The sequence below is a fragment of the Pseudopodoces humilis genome, chromosome 1 (genome assembly GCF_049639895.1).
Source record: "Pseudopodoces humilis isolate 2021_Gansu_Grassland_sample_001 chromosome 1, ASM4963989v1, whole genome shotgun sequence".
NCBI classification, from domain to species: Eukaryota; Metazoa; Chordata; class Aves; order Passeriformes; family Paridae; genus Pseudopodoces; species Pseudopodoces humilis.
The window spans coordinates 11,753,036-11,777,717 of record NC_142200.1 but is presented as its reverse complement, the minus strand read 5'-3'; the positions used below and the strand labels follow the sequence as shown (position 1 = coordinate 11,777,717).

The following is a 24,682-nucleotide window of genomic DNA, read 5'->3' as shown; positions in this document are numbered from 1 at the left end:
GGTGAAGTGGAGCCAGGTGGCAAAATAAATCTATATCAGAAGCATTCTCTGGTACAACTTTCTCATTATTTCTTACAGAGTGTGAATATTTCATCCCACATTATATCAAATTGCAACAGACGCTTGGTTTCTCTCCTGGAGCCATTCCTTTCAATTGCTGGAGCAAAGTTAGGGCAGACCCAGGGTAGAAATTCAAATCCCTTCACTGAAACAATGTTTAAGTTAATGTTTATTTCACACAGCTATGGCAAGGTGAATGTGGTAGACACAACTCAGTGGTCATGCTGTGCCCTGTATGATTCCAGTAGGCGCTGATGGGACTCCTTTGTCACGCTGATTTCCAGGAATATTCCAGCAGCGTACTGAATGCCATCTGGTTTTGCCCTCAAAACTAGCATAAGTGTCTCTGGGGAAGACTTCTGGGATTCTACTGCTACAAGAATAACATCCAGATCTTAAGCTACTTTTGTGCCTCTTCATTGAGGCAATTCCTGCAAAAGCTGGGAAATGGGTAGATGTAAGAATCGAGTCCCTAGGTGTTGGCTGGTGCAGCTCTTCTAGAGACAGCTGCAGTGGAGGCTGCAGAGCAGATTGTTTGGTGTTCTTTAGTTACCAGTGGGTGCCATTACCTCTCCTTTTGTAGAGCTGCTCCCTTCCTTGACAAAGGTATGCCTCTTAGCACGGGCACAAAGCTCCATCTAAGTTTTGGGAGCCTTTTCCTCACTTTTGCCTTGGTAGTTAGGAGGAGTCTGTCGTCCAAAACAGACACCATTTCTCCAGCTCTTGAGTTTGAGGCTGAATCAAGCTGAATAAGGTGAGGGATGTAAAATCTTTTCCTGAGTAGAGGGAAGATCGGTGTAATTCAGAATGTTGGGGGCAGTGTCTTACCACTGCCAAAGGCATTGATTATCAAGTATCAATTATGTGAGAAAATGTAGTGATAATTAACACTTCCAGTAAGTAGAAACTTACTGTATCCTATAAAATAACTGAGAGAAGGAGGGGTTCTCAGTAGAAACAACAACTTTCAGTTCTTGGTATCATAACATGAACTAAAACAGTGGTTGGCAGCAGAAAAATTCCAGATGTATCTTCTGCCTGCAGCCCAGCTGCAAGCTACATTTCCAAGAGGAAAGCATGTTTTTGCAGTCTTGGGTAAATTCCTGATTTCAACACTTTCAGACTGAGAACTGGACTGTTCTTTAGAAGGTGCTACAAATCATAATTAATTTTCTTTTTCTTGCAATGTAGTTGTGTCAAGGTAAAAAAGATTGTTAAGGTTTATGAAAAGTGGTTTCTAAAGTCTAGCCTTTGAAATGGTGTCTTGGCATCTAAGTCATCCATGGGATACTGAGAATTCATTGGAACTTTACAGGTCTCTTGCATTCTTGGCAGAAACCAGATATTGATTAGCCATATCTGTGTTTGCCTGTGTCCTCAGGGGTGATACACAGGGTTGGAAGTGTTTTAATTTTCATGTGTGTTTAGATTGGTGGGTTCTTTAACCAGCAGCCACTTTTGGTCATAGTAAATTCTGATATAGGTAAATGTTACCCAGGCCTAAAATCAAGGGACAAAAGGGCAAAACCAGTTCATGGGCAGAAACAGGGGAACAGGTCAGCCAGCCAAATAAAATGGCTTCTGGTTGAGTTGGCTGTCCTGGGACACCTGCTAAACATGGCCTTTTCAGAAGAGTTTAATCTCCTTTGAGATGGGTTAGTTCCACATTTTTTCCAGTGATGCTGTTTATGCATTTTGCTTTCCTTGGCTTAAGGACTGCAGTTTGGCCTTTTGACTGCCCTGCTTGTATAGCTGGGTCCTTCTGCACAAACCTGATGTGATGGGGCCCAAAACAGCGCTCATCTAGAGCTATATATCAATGAAAACTGTCCTGTTGGGGGTTTTATAAAATCATTTGTTTCATGGCATCAGCATCTTGGCTCTTAAAGCATCCGGTGGTCCCCACCTCCAATGGACTGAGCAGCTCTGTGTAGCCAGGCACAAAGGCTGGATTTTGTATTACGACACAGGCTGGGAAGTTAGCTCGCATCGCGCCTTCTGCTGAAAATAGCTCGGGGTTAAGCCGTGCCTACACTGCAGACTCCTGCCAGCAGAGCTGTCCTGGCCAAGTGCGTGGAGAGGTGTGATTGCCGGGTGAGGTGGCGGTGCTGGCACAGCCCGAGCCACAGCGTGCCTGTGCCGGGGAGGCTGCCCTTCCTGCAGCCTGCAGGGAACTCTGGCTGTGCACACAGGCTCTGACACAACAGCCCTGTCCGAGGTTACATGGGTGCTTCTCTGCTGCTGGAGTACTTCTGGGAAATTAGTTCCTGTAAATTTTTTAAGGTGTGTTTTCAAATCTTCCTAAGCAAAACAGGTGAGAGATGCGTTTTAATGTTCCCTCTTACCCCCCTTCTTTGCAGGGTGGTTCCAGTACTCCTGCTGCACCCTGGAGCAGGGCACGGTGGCTGTTATTCTAGCTATGTGCCATCTAATGCTGGATAATGTTGCGAGATCCAAAAATAAAAGGTGGAAAAATATGCAGAGGAAACAAGGGACAACTTTACCTCTTGGGCAGAGCAACTCCCTTCCTGCTTCCTGGCATCTTCTTTCAAGATCCCTTGAGTTTTGAAAGATGGAAACTCTTGTAATTTTACTAACTCCTATGTCTTTCCGCACCAACTTCTAATCCTTGTCTCCCTTCAAGAGATTATGTTGTTAGACTGCTAGTAGAGGTCCTTTGATGAAATACTGCTCTTCCTCCCTAGCATTTAGAGTTACACATTTCTTTGCTCAAGAAGAACACTTCAGGGTTATTCCAAGCCTCACTGGAAGAGTAGGAGAGTGGTTTATTGGTGCTCATATTTCTTAAAATATAAGCACCTTGTATCCTCTTGGGTATTTACCATACCAGTATTTGTGATACAGAAAGGTTTTGTTACAAGAATTAAGTGAAGAAGCGCTGGGGAGTAAAAATGGCTTACACAAAGGCAGGGAATTAAAACCTCTCCCATAGCCTGGCTGAAACCATACCCTCCAGCCTTCTCCTTTTCCTCTGATGCACCCATGTCCCTGGGTAATGAGTTGCTGCCTGAGTGGCTTAGCTTCTCAGTACAGTATAGGATCACCAATTTCCAAACTATTCCCTAAGGATGTGCCAGCTGAGGCCACATCAGACCTGCAAGTCTCTTATTTATCTGTTTGCTTTTATGTTGAAAAGTCACTTACTGCTTTTGGCAAAACTAGTGCAATCATTCAATCTGTTGAAATTGCCTGATTAAGTCATCAGATAAGAAAAAAGTCGACTGTGATGTGATTATCAACAACAAATTGTCAAGATTGCCAACTTTGCCTCTTTTAGGAATGTGGGCTCTGACTTGGAACCAGTACAAGGTAAGGCTGTGATTTTGGCTTGGTTTTTTACCCAAAATAAGTATAGGAGGTGTCTCATCCTTTGTAACAGTCTTGATCCCTCCTTGCCTCTAGTGAAATTCTGCACTTTTTCTTCTTGCAAAGGGGACCCAGGAAATTATTTCGCTGCAGCAGGTACTCCATTAAAGATGCAAACGTGCTGTGGAGAAGCAGAGCTTGAAATGTTAACTGCTCTCCAGCAAGTTTCATATACATACATACATATATATATATATTTATATATATGTGTGTGTGTGTGTGTGTGTGTGCACCAGTTCTCTTAATAGCCATGGAAAGTAGAGATATCCAATTTCCAGGAGCATAAAGCTCTCTCATTTAGCCTGTTCTAACAGATAATAGGAGGTGTGACCTCAGTATCATGTCCTTAATTACATCAGTGTTTCTTGTTCCCCTCTTCCACACACTCCCTGCAGCCATGAAATCACAGTTACTGTAGGAATTCACACTGGTGTCCCATGTTCAAAACCAACGCTTGCTATTTCTATATCTTTCTTGGGGTTTTTTGGAAGCAAGGTGCTAAAGACAAACACATCAAAAGCAGAGCATTTGAATGACTGTGCAGTCATTATAACTGATATCAGGGCAAAGGAATGCAAACTGGCCAGTCTGTGGCTTCATTGCTTTAGCTCCTGTTCCTCTGGGTTATTTTAATTTTGAGCCAAGGAAGGGGCCATTATGTGACCATATGCTTACAAAATGCCAGTTACACGTCCCCCAAACACTCTTGTCATAGTAATGATATGACACGTATATGTCACATTTTGTCAAGCTGTGAATGTACCTGTGTAACTCCAAAGCTTACTGTGTTCCCTTCTTTTCTTCATCGCTAGTAATAACAATTGTTTCCAAGGAGCTTAATGCATCTGTTCCAAATAAATTGGAAATGTGATTTCACTTCTGTCAGTGCCAGTGGGAATTTCATACCCTGGGAAATGTGCAAGGGAAAATACCAAGCTTGTACTTAAGCATCATTGATGTTGATCAAGTCTGCCATAGAACCTTAGGAGCTATTGCCTCTTTTCAAGCACTGGGTGTTTCTGAAGGAAGGAGAATTGCTCTCCCCTTCCAAGGCCCTAAAGATGGAATTCAACCTGGAGGGAAGAAGTAGCAGAAGTTGCTGCTGCTACTCCTATGAGGATTACCTTGGTCATACCTTTTAATTTTCTAAAGATAAGATTCTTTCAGCATGATCTAAAGATTCCTTAAATTTTCAGATGTTGAGAGTGTTTTGTTTTTTCTCCTGTAATTTGTTTTCCTTTATTTTTCTTGTCCTGTAATAATGTTTGCAATTTAAACAAGGTTCTGAAGTTAACACTAGTTTGAGGCAGCGATATCTAGGCCAAAGAAGTTCACACCTCTTTGGCATGAGTGAGTTCCTGTGATTTTTGTGGAGGGGAAGTCTTGTGATGAGAATGTGAAGGAGCAGGGCCAAGGTCCAGATTTGATCTCTATGGCTTTTCCCCTGCGAGTCTTTGGCAAATGAGAGATGAATGTAGGCTCCATACAACCATCTTTAAAATAGATATCCCTTGGGGAGAGTATGGATTAATTACCATTTCAGAGATGCTTTGAGTTTCTCTGGTATGTGTTGCAGAAGTACAAAAAGGGTTTTTTTCTTGCTAGACACAGGCTGTCTAAAGGACAGATTTTAAGGACGTTGGACCTCCTTAGTGCTCTTTTTTTCAAATGGAAGACTATTTAACTTCTTTTGTATGTGTCAGTATGGTATTTTACTACCAATTTAAGCCAAATAAAATATACAGTGTCTGGACCAAGATTGTATTTCATGCCTTCACATCATGAGAGCTCATGCTGATAATTTGCCAGTAGCCTCAGGTCTTCGATAGTAATTTGCCAGATGCTATATTGAACCTAATTTGCATCTGTATTTACATAAATGCTTTAATTAAAATTATGTGCACCAACCTGAGATAGATGAACAGCACTGCCTGTTATTTGTTTACATTCCCTGACAATAAAACCCTGCCATGACTGCTTCTTGCTGATTGTATGACTTGACAAGGCTATTTGAGGTGTGGACTAGAAACTTGACAGGTCTCTAGTTAAACTCTGCTGAGGAGCAACAGGAAGGTTTCAGGACAAAACTATGCCTTTATTTTAGCAGCAGTTCAGAAGATCTGAGCAATTTGATTCAAGGAGTCAAATTTGGTCCATATCCAGTCCTGAAGTTTTAGCTTTAGGGTAGTTTTGTGCAGTCAGAACTTATATTTCCTTGCACATAATGTCTGCTTTGTCACACATCCAAAATGTGAAACTCCACCGAGGACTGTAGAAAATCTTTTTAAATACAGCCTCCATGAAGAATAAAATTTTTGAGCACTGTTCATCTTTCAACAGAGGAGTACAGAGCTTCCTGAAGGGCAGAATGCCCTACGGGATCTTGAGGCACAGGTGGGGCCCTGGTTGTTTTTGATGAAGGCATTGAAGACTCTGGATGTGTTTTGTGCTTAGACCACACATTTCATCTGGAAAACACAGCCATATAAATACAACTTAAATCCAAACTATGCAATTTGCCTTTGGACAGTGGAGCATGTTCCAATTGATGCTTCTGTGCTGCTTCCCGGTTATTTGGAAATTGTCATAGTGTTGGAAAGGACGAATGTGGTTTGATTCCACAGCCTGCTGTGAAGATCCATGAAGGACAGGCTAAAGAGAGCTGTAATTTCCCTGCCTGGATTTGGAGGGTTGCTGAGCTTTGTTTAAAGGTGTTTACTTAATTTGCTTTATAGGAGATTTTTTAGAGCCAATGTTTCCTTCACTGAGAGGTTGTGTATATGCAGAGGATTGGACTAAGATCCATTTTAATTGTAATTAATACATAATTAAAGGTCCTTTTCAACCCAGACTATTCTATGATTCTGTATAAATTTGAGCATTACGAGTAGGTCTCTCTGGTGACCTCTGACTATATTTCTTGTAGTTATTTCTGAATCTCATTTGAGAGAGTCCATTTATGTTCAGCGGATTTGTACATTAACATTCATCCATAAACCTGTTTGCCTGATAGCTCTGTTCAAGATGCTAAACTGTCCTCTGTATTGTGACCTGTGGGACAGGTGGCTGAAAGCTGTTTATTGAAGTCCACATGGAAGAGCAGAGGAACAAAAGCACCTACATTTGTGGCAAAGTGGCCTGAATATTTAAATTAGGAGGTGTCAGTGAGCTGGCTGGATTGCATGCTCGTGGCTGTGGGGTGTCAGTGCAGGGTGATGGTGTCAAGGAGCCCACCCTCCTCCCAGAGGCATTGGAGTGCCACAGCCCCGAGCCTGGCACAGAAACAGTGCCAGCTAACAGTGATGGCCAGGGTGACACCCTGCCAGGGCACTATCTGCCACAGCTGGGGTCTGCCAGGGTCGTAACCAGGCGCTGCTGGGATGCGGTGGGCTCAGTCGAGTAATGGGTGCGACAGAGCCAGATTTGCAACCTTGCCTTAATTTAAACGGACGTAAGTAAATCCAAACTATTAGTCTTGCTTTGCTTCATCCATAATAAGAGGTTGAAAACACCATATTAAATTCATTTTGGCATGGGGGTGCTCTGATACTTGAGAGGAAGGTGGAGAAGCAGTGGAAGGGAAGCAATCCTTGTTGCCCTTGCTGCGAGAGCGCAGAGAGGAAGGTACTTGCTGGTTACTCGGTCTGGCTTTAATCAGTCACTGAGGGGAGTGTAGGGCCCGGCAGCACTCGGCTCCTCTCCACCTAGGAAGCTTTTTCAGTGTGAGACAGGCACATGAATGAGAGGGCCTGGGGTGTGGTGCACGGGGGAAAGCCTTTCCTGCAGAGAAAGTGTCCTGTTGGGAAGGGATATGTGTTTTAAAGTCTGCTCTGCAGCTTTGTCTGACATTTTGGAGATCCATTGGCCCACTGTCCCTGCTCAGCCCTCCACTTTCCCCTCAGACATCTGTGCTGCATCTCCCAGCAAGGGACAAAGCAGGATAGTGGCTGGATGTTAGAAGCCCTGGAGAAGTGTGGATTACAACCCAACTTTAACACTGAAACGGCTGCTAGTTTGAATTTGGGCTGACATCCAAGGTGTGGGTACCTCTGCTTGTGCCCACTTCAGTACTTCACGCTTTCCCAAGGGGAGCTTCAGGTGTGTTGTGAGGTGGGAGAGCAAGGAAGGGGGTCCAGCAAGCAGCCTTGCATTTAGTGAAGGTTTCTTTCATAAATTGTCACGCCTGTTTGATTTTAAAAGCCTGCACTAATGCTGCGAGTCTAGTGAGTGCTGTAAGCCAGCCTTTAATCAGCCTGTGCGTATTTTAAGAATATTGTGCCGACTGTTACTGCCTCAGAGATACCTGGAGATTTGGTCGAGAGAAGCCTGTCCTAGTTTCTCGGGGTAGCCAGCAAGGCGTGCTCATTTCCCAATTTAACGTGAGCCTCCTCAGTCTTATTTTTCAAAGCATTTTCTTTGAAAGGTTGCAAAGCTCCAAGCAACCAGTTAATGCATGGGGGAAGAGTGAAGACATAGTGTAACAGAGCAATAATTCCTGCAATATAAGTATATTAATAACTGCACTTGGGCCATGGATGGAGTACAGCAGCGTGGGGTGGTGGAAGGAGGGCCATCCTTGGGCAAAGGGACCTCCAGCCCTTCTTCAGAGAGGGCAGCTCACTTGGCTACAGCTCTTTGGTTATAGATGTGCAATGCTGGAGGAGCCAGCCAGAACTGGCAAGGTTCCTAATAAAGACAAGGCTTAATGGAGTAAAATCATGGCAAGAAAGTGTTGGGGTTTAATCATTTGCATATCAGAAATCAGTCTGGGGGCTTTGTTTGTGTCACACAGTGGGTGTGATGGAAATGATTACTCATCTTTCCATCTGAGCTCTCCAGATTTGGAAAAGTAAGTATAAAAAGGTTGATGGATCTGTCCAGACAATCCTCTGGATCTTGAGCATGCCAGACAAGTGTCCCACAGCCAGGGAATAAATGCTCATTTTAGTCAGACCCCTCTTGAGTTCTGCCTTGGGAGTGCACAGGCCCTCTTCCCATGTGCCCAGATCTCTGTGAAATGCGTTTTGTCAAAACAGGCACCCAGCTTCCAGCAGCATGTGATAATCAGGCTCTTGGACAACGTGGTGGTGTTCCTAGCATACCACCACCATCAAAATACGCAAAAAGTATCTCTCAGAAGTAAAAGCATTCCATTCTGGAAAAGCCTTTGAGAGGCAGTTCATTAGCTCTTTATTTTCACCAACCTAATTGGGATTTCCAATTATTTTATTTTTTATTATCTTATTTATTTCTTTCCAACCATTTTATTTTTTCTGATGTCATCCAAAGTTGTAAGCAAATTTTCTGAGCTGTCCATACAAACTGTCACCTCTTGGTAGGAATCCTCCAAGAAGGGTCCTTTCTCCATCTACCATGTGTGTCTACATACGAAGTTGATACAAGATCTTCAGGATGTCTGCACTAAGTCATCTCCTCCTAATACAGGATGTTACCTGAGGCCAGTTCTTACTTATTATTTCTATTTCAGAGCACCTCAAGATGCACATCAGTTGATGAAACAACACAGAGCAAAGCTGGAGGCTGTGCCAAATAGTTCATAACCATGGAGGAAAACTTGGCAAAGGAGCAGAGAAAGGAAGGGAGGAATTAATGCTAAAACATGTGTCTGAGTGGTTTTGATGTGTTTGTTTCATGTTAGCTTTCTTAGATGTTGTCAGCTGTTGTTAAGTTTTGTACACCTAACAGCAGAGATGGTATTAATGGTATTATTGAAAATAGCCGCAGTATGGGAAGAGGGCATTTACTGAATTTAGAAGTTGATCCAGATGCCCTTTCACTGTTAGACGGATTTTATTGTAAAAAAATCTATTTGATTTGGAGTCACCCACCAAAACCAGTCCTTGGCTCAGATGGATGTTTGACTTAAGTTCTGATGTTCTCTTTTTCTTCTTTTTAAACTAAAAAACCCCTTAACTTTAAAAAAATGATACAGTATTTGCAGAATCAATAGAAAAGCTGACCCAGATAAAAGTGCGCAAAAATTGGTTTCATGCCCTAGAACTTTTCCTGCATGCTTTTTGATGCAATGTATCTGATCCTTCAAAAAGGAGGTAACATACAGTGATCTCAGTAGCTTTGAAGAATTGTTCTGGAAGAATAACAAGGAGTACTGGAGAAAGGGGTGTGCCCTTGTCTGGTTTTCTCCCTCTCATTAAATATATCATGAAACAGAAGAAATTTAATGTCATGTTGCTGATTATGTGGAAGGATAACATAAATTTTGTATGAAATCTGATTTTGTCTGATTTTTAAAAGGTGAAAGTGCATTTCTCCTCAACAGTCTTCAAAGCAAGATGTGAATTGCGCTTTATCTCCTTGGTTCAAACCTGCTTCTGCTGGAGTGAGTGGTAAAGGTGTATTCAAATAGTAGCAGGGTTCTCTCTCAGAAATGTAATTATATCCTCAATCCTGAATCAGGAAGAAAGCTGTAAAAAGTATCTGGTGCTCCAGATATATTCCAGTAAAATCATAGAATGATTTGGGTAGGAAGAGACCTTAAAGATCATCTTGTTCCACCTCCCCTGCCGTGGGCAGGGACAGTTCCCACTTCAGTCACCTGAAGCCTTCTCTTCTCCAGGCTGAACAATCCCAATTCTCTCATTCTTTCCTCACTGGGGAGGTGGTCTATCCTTCTTACCTTCTTAGCATCTTTGTGACATCCTCTGGACTCACTTGAACAGTTTGATGTCCTCCCTGTGTCGAGGGTCCCAGAGCTGGACACAGCTAGGGTCTCACCAAAGCAGAGTAGAATGGCAAAATTACTCCCCTGAACCTGCTGCCCACAGGGCTTTTGATGCAACCCAGGATGTTTTGTCATCTTGGGTTGCAAACACACATTGCTGGAACATGTCCAGTGTCTCATCCAGCAGCACCCCCAAGTCTCAGCAGGGCTGCTCTCAGCCTGTTCATCCCCTGGCCTGGATTGATACTGGGAGTTGCAGAACCTTGCACTTGGTCATGTTAAACCTCATGAGATTCCCATGGGCCCACTTTGCAAACTAAGGCAGAGCCAAACCTTAAATTTATTTCAGTATGGCACTTAGATCTGGAGGAATCACACATTCAGTGAGCCTCTGTTGCTTTGTTTTCCAAAAACATCCCAGGCTGTTCAGGGCTGTGTACCCGGACACATAACAAATTATTGTTCAATACAGACATAAGTACAGTGAAGGTGATAAATTGATAGGATAAATTTGTGGGACAGCAAGACTGACAGGCTGTAGGAGGGTTTTGTTCCAGCCCTTTGTATTCTTGGCCTTAAAAGTTAAAGTCTAGCTGGAGGGGAAGGATGGGCCCAAAGTTACTGATTCTTAACAGAATAAGCAGATTAATTGCCCGGGCTGTGTTGTCTGTCCCCAGGATAGGGAGAAAAGGCCACAGAAGCAAGTTCTTTGTGGGGATTTCCACCACCCTTCCCAGTCCTAGGGGTCAGTCACTTTTTTTAAGGCCTGTAAGCAGACTTTCCCCTGTTGGCTCCATTTACTGGAGCATGGGGAAATTGAAACGACAGGGCTGGGGCTGTGCAGCTGGGAGAAGTGCAGCGGGCAGGAGCCTGCCCTGGGAGATGCTCCCATCAAACAGGAGCTCCAGGAGTTCACAGTGATGAGAGCAGCTGAAGCTCAGGACCAAGCAGGAATGTATAGCAACATATAAGGGACTCTGGGCAACCTTTCCTGCAGTCTGTTTGTGGCTCTGTTTACTTGTAGCTGACCCAGGTACCTCTCACTGAACTTCCCAGGTATAGGGACATGGACTCTTACTAAAAACGAGAGACTCAGTAACACCTAACAGTGCTGGTCTTCATGAGCAAATGGAGCACAGACACAATTACTTGAGAGGAGCAAAGTGATCTTCTGCTTTATGTTTATATTCTGTGCTCATTTCATTTCTTGCACCACTTTTGCACCGATGGCTGCTGTGTTCGGCAGGAATTTGCAAACACATCAGTGCTTTCAGCCAAAAGTAGGCATGATGTAAACAGCTGGAAAAGGGAAACCCCATCCTCTTGTATTTATTTTTATGGCAGCAAAATGTAGTTATTGTCTGGTCTTGATCAGTCTTGTTTTTTTCCCTTTTGTTTGTTTGTTTTTTTCTTTTCAGCTTGAGGGTTGAGGAAAACAAAAGAGGGAATTAATAAAGAGCAAGGGAAAAGAGTGATTGCTGCTGGGCTCTGTCATGTGGTGAGGAAATCAGGCTGAAACTGGAGAGACCAGGCCAGACCTAACAGTCATACTGGGAGGCCTTGAACTGTGTCACTCTGACAGTGGATCTAAACAATGGCAATAGCTGGTAATGTTTCTGGCTGCAGTCTGGCATCATCCATATGTGAAGCTGTGCTGATGGGTTGCTGCTCACAGCACTTTCCTCACCTGCCTGCTCTTACAGACAGCCTCAGATGATGACCCCTGTCCTTCCCGAATCGGCAGATACCATGGGGACTGGTGTATGGTAGCATATTTTTCTGTTGTGTTCAGTTCTCTCTTTGTTTCTTCCTATTCTTAACACTGCTGTTGTTATGAGCTTGGGTATTTGGTGGGTAGTGGAAGAAGTATGTGATTTTTGGCTCTGTCCCCAGTGTACAGCTTACATGATGTATCTCCATCAGATTTGTTTGACACCTGGGTAGATCTAACACAGAGACTGCAACACTACAGGTGTGGGGAAGAGTGGCTGGAAGGTTGCCCAGAGGAAAATGCCCTGGGGGTGCTGGTCAACAGTGGCTGAACATGAGCCAGTGTGTGCCCAGGTGGCCAAGAAGGCCAATGGCATCCTGGCCTGGATCAGGAACAGTGTGGCCAGCAGGACCAGGGCAGAGATTGTCCCCCTGTGCTCAGCACTGGTGAGGCCACACCTCGAGTGCTGTGTCCAGTTCTGGGCCCCTCACTGCAAAAAGGACACTGAGGGGCTGGAGTGTGTCCAGAGAAGGGCAATGGAGCTGGGGAAGGGTCAGGAACACAGATCAGATGAGGGGCAGCTGAGGGATCTGGGGGTGTTTAGCCTGGAGAAAAGGAGGCTCAGGGGAGACCTTACCCTCTCTGCAACTCCCTGAAAGGAGCCAGGTGGGGTTGGTCTCTCCTCTCACGTAATAAGTGATAGGATCAGAGGAAGTGGCCTCAAGTTATACCAGGGGAGATTTAGATGGGATATTAGCAGTTTTTCACAGAAAGGGTGGTGAGGCGCTGAAACAGGCTGTCCAGTGAAGTTCCCATCCCTGGAGGTATTTAAAAAACATGTAGATGTGGTACTTAGGGAAGTGGTTTAGTGGTTGACTTGGCATAAAGGTTCTTTCCAACATAAATGATTCTGTGATTATATAAGGGGACATCCCATGGTGTTGAAAATTAATTAGCAAGTTAACAGTCCACAGCTTGGTTGTTTAAAAAATTATTGCTGTGCATATGTTGGGCAGAAGTAGTGTCCAACAACAGTGCAGCAACCACTGTGCTGGAAAACAGTTCTTAGTCATGGCCCTGGCAGAGGAGGGGTCTGACAACTGTTTTCCAACACCTTTATTACTATGGGCATGTAGGTAACTAACCAGAGGGTAACAGTCAGAAATGCAAGGGTTAAGAGGAATAATGTGAAATAGTTTAACGTTACTAAAAGCCAAATAAATTAACAACGAACTTATTCTTAGCCAGAACCCTACAGGACATCACTCTCTTTCTCTGGCTGAATTTTCTTACGCGATCAAATGTTCTTCTCCTTGCTCTAAACCCCTTGCTGCCAATTTAAAATAGTATGAGACTGAGATTTCTCACCCTTCAAGAAAACACTTTGATTTGTTGAAGGAAGTTAGGAACAGTTAAGGAGATAGGAAAGAAACTAATGTACCTTTCTCTGTGCTGACATCTGCAACTGGGGGATGTGTTGAAAAGTAAATATAATCTGCTTTGAGCAATGCTTTCCCATTCTCTTTCATTCTGGTTCAATGCTCTAGTTCCCAATGAACTAGACTTAGTGCTGGAAAGTGAAGTGCAGAAAGGCTGTAGGACCTCTGTGAAGAAATGGGTGGTCATCTTCCCATGGGAGAAGTTGGGGCTCTGGAGTTAATGTTGTTTGTCATTTGCAAATTTTTCAAGAAAGCACTGAGGTGAGCAGTGGCAGGATCACTGTCTGTCAGTCTGTCCAGTGCCAGGGAAGCCAGGCCAGGACCCTTGCCAGCCCCTGTCTCACCCTGTAGCCAAGGCCAACTGCAGCTGCTGCCAGCAGCCACACCATTTCTTACCAGCTTCTATGGATGGACACAAGCTGGCCCTGAGCAGCCTGTGCCCGAGGAGTTGGAGCAGTCCCCTGGGGGTGGCAGTCAGGCAAAGGTGGCCTCGATGGCTGCCCAGCCTGCCTGGCTCATCCGCTTCCCTGGAGTATCATGCTCCTGCTTCTCCCTAGAGGGATATCAGTTTCAACCTGGCAGAGAACATGCTTTCTGAAATCTTCTAAACCTCTGAGAGAGGAGGAATCATTTCTGGGACGGTGCTACACAGTGTAAATGTGCTAAAACAATGAGATTTTTCCTATTTTTTTTCCTTTTTTATTTTTTTGGCAGCTGATTTGGTTTTAGATCTTATTTACTCTTTATTTTGTTATTTTCTCTTTACTTATTTTTATGCTTCTTAATATTTTCAAAAGCAGCTGGTAATACGACAAAAGCATTGCAAAGAGGGATTTGGTCTATTCCTGTAGTTTATAGAAATTTTCCTGGAGGAAGCTAAGTCTGGAGATCTGCAGCATAGTGCAGCCTTGGCTTGACTGTCTGGGACAGCTTCTGCTCACAGATCCCTGGAAAGTGTGCAGCGTGGATAAGGATCTTGTGCGAGTGGTTGTCACACTAATGAGGTGGAGAAGATGACTCTTGGCAGGGGCCTCCTCCGTGTTTTCCAGGTCAGCACCAGTGGTTTTCCAGGGGAGCTCAGGAGCTGCCAGCAGCAGCTGCTCTGGGGTGGAAATACCCCTCTCTTTAAGCTTTGTTCAAAAGGCTGGAGAAGGACAGCTGATGCTGAGCAGGACAGGGATAAGACCTCTGGGGATGGAGTGCTGTGGGAGATACTCCGTGGTCTGTCCAAGCATTACTGTCCACACAGTGTGTGTGCACTTAGAGACCTCAGAGCTCTTTAGGGGTTTTTAGTGGCTTTTTCACTGCATGTTTAGGGTTTTGATGTAAACTTTCAGTTGTATTCTGTCTGTTGTAGGAATGGGGGGAGGGATGGGTTATTTTTAATAGCTTTACAGAAAGGTGTTGAAGGCAAGGATGCTCATGAGCATGTTAGTCCATGGTGCTGTGGTCTGCTAGGCTTGGTGAATGTTTAACGAGGACTGGACCAGCAGCCAGGAGCTGTTTGGGCTCTTGGGATCTGTTGGGATAACTGTGATTTTCAGTGTGTGGAGACAGACGACTTTCAAGAACATTTGTATCTGCTAATCATGCTATAATAACAGTCTGCAGTTGAGAGGCTGCAAACCCCCCATTTCCAACACAGCTGTGCACATTTAATTTGATAGAAGGCATTTCTAGTCTGCTGTTAGAAGTAATTCAGATCGCTAAGGTGGTAATTTTGATCATGGTGTTTTTTAGGGAAATATAGGTGTAAGCTACACTGAAAAGTTAATAAATGCCTAGTATGATACAAACACCAGGGAGTGAGGAGCAGGGACATGGTGGGTGGCTGCCAGCACCCCACCCTGCTGCATCCTGGGCTTGCTGTATTTCTGCCTTGCTGAGCCAGCAGCAAAGGAAGGCAACATCCTGGGCACGTTAGCTTGGTGGAGGAAGTTTCTCCTGACCTGTTGCCTGTACCACCAATTTGGGGCATTGGGGCAGTCAGGCCATTTGATGGATCAGCAGTGCTGTGGGAGCTGGCATGACCTAATCCATGGGGATGCTTTCAGCTGACCCCAGGATTTAAACCACCAAACTGGCACCTTTAGGAAGTCGGGAGGAGTGTGTGGTTTATTTTCCTTCATCTCAAGCATAGCCTGGGAAAGCAAGTGCTTTCAGGGCTTACAAAGCAGTTCCTCTCTATAAAAGATGCTTTTGAAAAATTGATAGTTTCTGTAGGTTGAGAGAGTCTCAAAGGAACTTTTCTGTCAAGCATCTAAAAAGTACCATTATTTTTCCTCCCTGTTTTAACAGCAGCTTGAGATTTACCTTTTAGCTCTCTGAAGATATCTTGAAAATCTCTCTTTTTTGTGAAAAACTCCATGGTGAATAAAGCAAAACAATCCCATTTTCAGGTGGTTTGTGCTTTGGTGTTTGGGTTGCAGAAACCATGTGGAGTGCTGGTGTTTATAAAGTACGTAAAAGCCTTTTTGTTTATTTTGTTTTGTTTTGCCATGAGATGTTTTTTTGGAAAGAATCTAGAATGATGAAGCAGCTGGTGGCTGAGTCTCCTGCTCAGTGTGCAGAGAATGAAGATTGGCTGGGATAGCTGGAGTTATTCACTGCATGCTGTGGGCCACGTAAACACACAAACAGGCAATTCCTGTTAACCAGGAGGAGTGTGGTAACTCAGAAAGCACCATTAAGTGTTCTGTACGTGTACTCACCATGACACCACATGGGAGCCAGCAGATACAGATCTCCCCAGCTCCTGTCCATTACTCTGTGGGTGTTGGTGTGGCACAGCCCATGTGGGTGAAATGCTGATGGCTGTAGGAATGTCTCCTGTGCAGAGGGGAGGTCTGCTGTGAATTTGCCCGATCCCAACATTGCAATGCATTTCAGGGAAGTGATGTTTTCACGGCAAGGAAAGCTGCTTCTCCTGCCTTGTGCTGCCTTGGAATAAGCATGTCCCCATGGGAGGCTGTTCAAGAGCTGCCTATGGCAGGGATGCTCAAGACAAACAAACTCAGGCAAGAGTTTTCAATAGTAATTACCTACCTGTTGAAAAAAGTTGATGTTTCTATATGAAACATGTTTGTGACTCCTTCAATTCACTGTTGCCTAACTCTAAGCATTCAAAAGCAGTAGCAGATCTCCCAGAACTGTGAAATAGTTTGAAAGATCTAAAATATGTATGTGTGTATATATATATATATACATACACATATATTACCAACTTGTTTCTGAGCTGTTATATTAAACCCAAATCATATTCTCATAGCCACGAGGGGTAGAAACTTTTTGCATACTTTCTGAAGAGGATCATGCAGTACAATTACAACAGCAAGGGATTGGCTGTAATAACCCTGAAGATTTCCTTCTGCTTTATGTTTCCAAAAGTGGAGAAGATCCTTGCAGAAGCTTCACCAGCTGGGTCTTTAGGAGAAGTACCAAAAATTGTGATGGTCAGTATACAGTCCCAAGAAGCAACAGCACCATGCACATATATATTTATTTTACTTAACATTCTAAGCAGAAGTTTGAGATCGTGGAAGGACAGGGCTGTGTTGCATTGTAGGTGATTTTGTTGTTCTTTAGAAGTGTTTTATTCATAGGTTTGGATTTAGTTCTGCTGGCAAAACACATGCTTTTGTGTGTTGGACACAGCACTGAAAAAGCAGGATTTCAGATAGCAGTTTTAGTAAAATATAACTGGAGTAAACCCATTAAATACAGAAACAGCTTCATCCTAAGCCTGCCATGTGAGAATGGCGAATGTGACCCGAAAGAGGGAGGAAGTGCAGCAGAAGGTGGCCTGCTGGGTCCCAAAGTGCTGGAGGTATAAATAGCACAAAATCTGCAGCTATCCCATGTGTTTTATTTCTCTTTTACAATTCAGTGAAACTAGCATTTTTTTGCCTTACTCTTAGATGGAGCAAAGCGGGAAGCAGTTTCCCTTTTATCTGTGAATAAACATGCAGCTTTTTCTAGCCTAAGCTCTTAAAATATGGTTATGGTTGTGTAATAGCTTCTGGCTTCCCAGCTCCTCCAGTAGCCAGTGTGCTCTTTCAGGAAATCAAGTCATATATTCCTTTGAAAAGATCCCAAAAAATATCAACCTAACCTGCTGGGAAGCAGCAAAAGACTCCAAGTGATTTCTTTTGGGTTTGTCAGCTGACCTTCCTCAGGCCAGATAAGAGGAGTCTGGAGTTTCAAACCCAAATACTTCAGCTTGAGCTGGAAGTGCAGGTTGTGCTCGCAGTCCTGCTGAAGCAATCAATAAGCTTCTGCCTCTTTTCCTGGGGGGCTTCTGGGGTGGTTTTCTGTTTGTATTTCTTTTACTCAGAGCAGTCCCTTGGCTGTTTATTATCTCTTTAGCCTTTCTGCAGGCACAGTGTTTTTTAGATGTGTATACAGCCAGTGCCAAAGAGGAATATTTTTCTGTTCAGTTCTGCTCTTGCAGCTGTTGAAGCTAAACCTTCCTCTCCTGTTTTTCTGGTGGGGGGGGAAGAGGAAAGCAGGTGAGACCTTTTAAGGAGGCAAAGGACAATTTTAATGGTATTTTGTAGAAGTTCCCAATAGATAAAGAGTTCATTCTGGAACACGACAGCTGCAGCAGATGTTTTGTGGGTATTTCTAGTGCAAACCATGGTGGTGGTATCTTAGGACATCAGTGTGAGTGCTCTTCACTGTCTGCCTGGCCTAAGAAATGTGTATTTCTTCCCCCCCGCCCCCCCGAGAGGCTCCCAAGATTCATCATGTTACTGTAAAAGGGCTATAGGACCAAATCTTTCAAATTGCTTGTCAGTAGTGGTCAGTGGAAAAGGGAATTGCTGGAATTCCTGCTGGCATTCCTGGTGCTGGTGAAAAAAAACTAAATTACCAGTCATAAAGGGGAACGGGTGGCTGCTATTTTCTTCTATTTTATTTTTCTCCCTGACTTACATGTTTTTTTCTACTTTTGTAGGGATCAGAAGTACTGCTCACCTTCTGAGAAATTCCCAGGATGTAAGAAATCAGGTGTTGTGAGTAGCTTTTTCTTTCCATTTTCCTTTACATGAGAAATCCTAGCTTGCCCAAACAGAAGGAGAATCTTGTAATTTATTTTTTTTAAAGACATTTCAAGAAATGTTTACAGCAAGCAAATCCAGTGTTTTGGAACCAGTTGAGTGCCTTTGGCACCTCTTTGCAACCCACAAAATAAAGTTACCATTGTATTACCACACAGGCCAAATAATTATCTCACTACAGATATAAACCACATGAATGCATTTAACTGAGAATACGGTCAGCAGAATGGACCATTAGCACCATCTGAAGCTTGTTTGTTGTTTCCAGGCTTTACCAGCTATGGAAAGACAGAATCTTGCTGAAGAGTTGAGGCATTCCTTGGGAAGTGAGCTTGCATCTTTTTGCAAGGGAAAAACGCACAGCTTGGCTGTGAGATTGTTTTTGTATGTATGGACAGCACCCCATTCTTGTCATCAGAATAGGAAACTATCCAATATTTGGGTCTTCACTGATGTGATAAAGTCACTTTAAAGGAAGTTTTATATCACAGGAGACACCTGAACATTTGCTTCAAAGCAGCTTAGCCAGGAGCTTCTTTATATATATATATTAAAAAAAAAAAAAAAAACAAAAAAAACCCTGAAAGTATATATTTGAAGAGCAGCTGCCCTACAGCCTTTTCCTATGCATTGCTAAAGGGTATGGGCTGGGATTTCCCAGCAGCTATGGCTAGTCTGCAGCTCTCCAGGTGGTCCAGCCAGTGCTGTGCTAAGGAACCTCAGGAAGTCCTGATTCAAGCCTTTGGCTGTGTAGCTGCCACAGTGTGGGCTCCTGAGTTGCTCTGCTGTGAGGCTGGATAATGGCTCAAATTTGGATGCTGTTGCTCTGGGCTTCATTGCTTTCTGTAAGTAAATTTTATTAGCAGAGGGCTTGAATAAGGGTGTTTTTTGAGGATTTTATAATCAGGTCAACTTCTGTCCTGTTTTTTCCCTGTTCTGTGGTGATGGCAATCTGTGGTTACTTGGACATCAGCAGAGTTTTGTTTCTATTTTCATTTCAGTGGCTTAAGCCTGTTTTCTGTTACAACAACCAAAATCTATTTGGGATAGAGTAGAATTAAATCCCAAATTGAAATCAGCCTAAAAAAAAGAGGGCTAGTTTTGTTAAAGGAGAAAAACTGAGTTCATCCATGTTTGGTAAAGGTATGGTGAAAATTCCCTAATAACCACCTATCAAGCATTCAGAAACTGCTAAGCAGAAAAATTGAATCCTCCTTTCAGCCTTTTGGGAAGGCTGCTGGCAATGAGTGCAGTTACTGGAGAAAAAAGGTGTTGATCTCCCTCAGTAAGGTCCATGGTTCATATTCTTCCTTTGAATCACAAATGGTTTCTTCTATCTCCTTGGTGTTTAGACTGTCACACAAGACCTGCTAATCGTCACACCCACCCTGCTGTGGGGCTTACTTTTTGTGAGTCACTTACAAAGCATTGCACAGGGTGGGCTCTGGCCTCTGCTTTTAACAACTGTGTTGGCTTCAGAGTGATGAATAGATACCAGTTTAAGTGAACAAAATTCAGCAGAAGTATACCACTTGTATATATTGTGTCTCTCAAAGTATATCCACATCCTAGAAAAGCTCTTTGCTCATCTCAAAATCAAAACTTGATTGTTTTTCTGTTAGGTAGGCAGTGTTGAAATCTGGGAATCATTTTCTCAGAACCTAATGAATCTACATCCTAATGCATCGCTGTGGTGATTGGTTCCACAGAGGGGTTGAACTTGGTCACATGCTCCTTCTCTTCAGAGGAGGACTTGCTGGTCCCAGGTAGATGTCTATGTCATTAAATCAAAGTAAAACAGCACTGCTGATACAGGCATGTAGTCCACAGGTGCCTCTGATGTATTGCAGCTGTGTTAAGAGGGTGAGAGATAAAGCCAAGAGTAGCTGCCTTGGAAGCTCCCCAGGCAACTGGTGTATGGTCTTAAGTGGCTCTGAAATTACTGCAGCAAGATACAGTCAGCTCAGCAATGAAAGGAGACTGGAAGTTCCCATTTACCTGTGTTCTTATGCTCTGGCTGCATGACAGGAACTGGGGAGCATGAGATGGCTGCAGTGGGACCATGCTGACTGAGAAGCTTACCTCCTGCTTAGAAGATCAGGAAAACCCAGAGCTAGAAGAATTTGGCTCCTTTATGTCTGCTCTCTCTGTCCTCTTGTATTGCCCTGCAAAATGTTTCAGTTGCTCTAGGAGAGAGCTGATGGAGTGAAGTTTCTTGTCATTTCCCTTTCTCCATTTGACCACCAGCAGCTGAAGATGAAGCTTGCCAGTGGCTGCTCCAGAGGTGCCTGTCCCCTGTGAGGGGTGACAGTGTGGGTGTCAGCAGTGGCTGGGGTGGCTCTGACTGACATCCTTGCAGAAGGGCCTAGACCAAGAGCTGACACACAGTGTTATATGAGCTGTCAGGGAAAGTGATGGTTTGGGAAGCTCCTGCCACTTCCAGTGGGCCTGGACATTTATGAGCAAGCTGTGAGTGGTGATTGCTTCGCCTGTTAGGCTCTAATTCACCATCCCTTTGTAAGGCAGCATCCCTGTCCTGCTATTTAAAAGGAATACTCACTTTATAAAATTCACCTGATGGAATTTTGTTCTCTGCAAGGCAGAGCCATCTCTTGGAAGGGAACCAAGCCCTGGGAGGATGCAGGGGAGGGGTTCCTTCAGGTTGTATGTGCTTGGGGACAAGCATACTTAGCTGGCACACGATTGTGTGGCTGCTCTCCCACCCCAGGATGCCCTGTGTCAGGACAGGTTGGTGATCACAGGGTGCCCAGGGCAGGCTGCAGTGTTGGACTGCAAAGACACAGCAGGTCTGGTAGTGGAGCAGGAAGGACAGAGAAGCTGTCCTTTGGGCAAAAGTAGCTTGGAAAAATTAACTCGCTTATGTCAAGGCTTCTGGATGTATAACTTAAAAAATACATACTTGTTGCAGTAAATTGTTCTCTTATCAGATGAGATTTAGATGTGTTTGGGGTTATTTTTGTTTCTTAGAGTTTGAGCAGTGAATTTGCAAACATTTTCTGCAGAGAAAATCACAACAGTGTGTCTTAGGGATGCCAGAACTACATACAGAAACTGCTTTGCCAAATGCAGCAGTGGTGCCGTCTCCTTGCTCTTACATGGGGCAAGAGATTGGGCTGTATCTGTGGCAGCCCTGAAACTGTCACTTGTACTTGTCACCAGCAAAGCCACCTCTCTAAACAGTGCACTCCTCACAAAATCAACGCTCATTCTCCCAATGCTCGATCAGGTGACTCTGGAAATTTTGGACAGACTGTTTTATTTTTAAGAAGGGGGAAAATACTATTATAACTGAAGGATAAAGCTGTGGAGGAGAAGTTGGTTGGAGAGCAGGAGAAATTTAGTCAGGAAAGATGAGGCTTAGCCAAAAGCCTCCATTACAGTTCCAAGATGAAAAGGGGTGAGAGGATTTCATTCATGTAGCTGCAAATCTGCAGTTCATATTACAGCCCAGGGCAGATTTTCCTAAGAGTTGAGGGCTGCCTGGGCTTTGGTAAGGATGGGATTGCTTCTGCCTGGCTCTCCAGCAGCCCCAGTGTGGTGGTCCTTTGGGATCTTGCTCCATACTTCTTGATACTGTCTCCTTTTCCATTAAGTATGATGTCACAAATTACCTCAGTCCAATAACTGCTTGTGGTTGTCATAGCCACAGTGTGTGACACCCAAACAAAGCAGCAGGAAACCAAAGCTGGCATACAGATGCTGTAATATTCATCACATTCCTTTTGGTTAATAACTGTGTGGTTAGGTATTTATTTTCTATTGGGGAAAAAGGAGGAAGGGGGTTTAAAAGCAAAAAGTTGAGTCACTGAGGAGGTGGAAGGTGGTTTGCAACTCCATCTGACCAATGTAGCTGCACTTCTCCCTCCCAGTACTCTTCCCCTGAGGTAATACTGCTCTTGCCTCAACTGCTTAACTCCCTTCAGTAGTTGTTCCCATCACTTCAGACCATAGGATGATGCTCCTCATGGACAAGGCAATGGGAGACATTCCACTGCCTCTAACATGAGCTGTGTCCCCAGGGCAAAGCTTCCCAGAGGCTGGCAGTGAGGGCCAGCAGCAGCCATATGTCAGGCAGTTTAACTGCTGGATGGCCAAGCCTGCCGTTGTTGTTGTGGTGCATGGATAGAGCATAGAAGGGATTTTTCATCTTTTGGGGGCATTAGATGAGAGGGGGTAGTTGTTTGTCATTCTTTGTTTTGTTTTGTTTCTTTAATCTGTAAAATAAGCTTTTCTGGTTGAGCAGCAGAGCTTGTTTGTCCCTGCAAGATTTAATCACTCCTTCAGTTTTGCACAGTTGGCCTAATAGTAGGAAGGTGCTTGCTACAAAAAATAATATAAAAAAAATTTAAATAAATTACAGAAATAGATGTGGTATAAGCACTGCATTTCCAAGACAAGCACTAGAGGTAGGTGGTTGGGGCTTGGTGGGAAGGAGCCACCTCAGCTCCTCACCACTGCAGGCACATGGGGAGCTGCCGTCCACATAGCCCTTGCCACAGCTTCTCCTTGCCCAGTGCCACCCCCCTTTGTGCCCCCACAGGGACCCACTGACCCTGGCGACTCCAGCATGGCTTTCCCCAAAATATTTGGGCATGTGATTCCTGGGCTGAGCTGAAGTAACTCCCCAGGCCTGCCTGTGCTGGGAGCAGGCAGGAGGCACACAGAGAGCAGAGTCCGGCTCTGGATTCAGGCATTCGGTGGCTCCTGCTGGTGCTTGCAGGGAGGTGCTCATTATATAATAGCTGGTGGTTGATTAATATGCTGTGAGTCAGAAGCGCCAGGGTATTTTAGCTTTCTCTAGTTGCTATGGAAACGTTATTTTAACAAATAGCTTTTTAATATTTAATTAAAACTCAGCTTTTGGCAAGCTGGAGTAAGAACTATTACAATTACTACTACAAAGGGTTAGCAATGAAGTGTATTCCAGAGCCACGTTTTTTTTTTGGTTGAGCCTGTGTCATGTGTCCCCCACTCTGATCTCTGATCTGTCAGCTTCAAAAAATTTAAAAAAAAAAAAGCCAAGCAAAAAATCACTGATTTATTGATTGTGAGAAATGTATTCTTGTTCCTAAGACACAAAGCAAATGTAATGCAAATCTGCAGTTACTCTTCACAATTGAAGGTTGTCACTTCTTTGAATGTACAGTGCCAAGGCAGCCCTGTAAGGATGAAGCAGTGTGATAGCATTTATTAATCGCTGCTGTGTCACTGGTGTTCCTTCTTCTACCTCTGCCTCCTGAATGAGATCATTCCTGTTTTGTTTGCTTCGTGTTCCCTCTGTGTCAGGTTGGATGCTTTTCCTCAGCAGCTTGTGGAGGAGGCTGGTGCTGTGTCCGGATCAGGCTCTGGACAGATTCCTAGTCTTTTTTTAGGTGAGCTCCTCTGCTCCCTGATACCAAGTGATTCTGCAACGAGACAAATGAACAGAGAACTCAGTCTCCAGAGAAAAATAAATATTTAACAGCTCTTTGTAAATAACCTTTATTTATAGAACAGTTGCAGGTTCTATCATGCTTGGTAAATGGGGATGCTTTTTATGCAAGAATTCTGCCTTGAGGGACTCAGTGGATGCTTAATGTCGTCTGTGATATAATAATGAAATAAATGTGTCGCTCTCATGGGATTCCCTTCCAGCCCCTATTTCCTGTGATTAACTTCAGTATTGCACACTTCATCTCTATCACATTCCTTAATATTGTACTGAAACCTTGTTTGGAAGGTGACACCTTTATTTCCTGAGGGGAGGGGAAGGGTGTTAAAGGTTTTGACTTCTGCAGATGGGTCTGAGGCTATGTGTACCTCCATCATGTATCAGTGTGGTGGCTGGCCAAGACCTGAGGATTCATGAGCTCAACCTCTCACTCTGAGAGTCTGGGATGGTGCTATTATCCCATTTTATAAATGAGTGAAAGTAAACCTGGAGAGATAGATTAGGATTTGTTTCACCCCAGCTGCCTGTAAGTTAAGCAGTTATTCTATAGTAGCTGTCTAACCACTTCCAGCATCACTTGAAAGACTGCACCATTTCTAGAGATATTTCACCCTGATAGATGTTTGAGGCAGGTCACAGGCATAGCCCTCAGAATTGTCTGTCTCTCCCCATTTAACTCTGAGCCATAAACTAGATGGGGAAACAGAAGACAGGAGGAATGCCACCCTGACCAAAGATGACCTATACAATTTCTGTGGGTGGTCTGTAACAGTGTTCCAGGCTGCAGGATGTCCTTGCTCATTGCACTGATCTGGTCACACAGTGTCAGGTGCCCAAAGCAGCACAGGTAAGCTCTGCTACACATTGCTCACA

The 24,682-nt window shown here is 44.0% G+C and overlaps 1 protein-coding gene across 4 annotated transcripts in view; it reads left to right on the top strand.

The window, feature by feature from the left end:
* The window catches only part of ZHX2 (zinc fingers and homeoboxes 2), a 73,686-nt gene that overhangs the window by 12,861 nt on the left and 36,143 nt on the right, over positions 1-24,682 (top strand). The window contains exons 1-2 of one of the 4 annotated variants that reach the window (XM_088052009.1): positions 16,610-16,752; positions 18,255-18,312. The gene's annotated coding sequence lies outside the window, so the exon portion shown is untranslated. Of the gene's footprint in view, positions 1-16,609; positions 16,753-18,254; positions 18,313-19,155; positions 19,203-24,682 lie in introns of those variants that run through there. The other 3 variants (XM_014257056.2, XM_005516932.3, XM_088052016.1) reach the window with 3 other exon arrangements.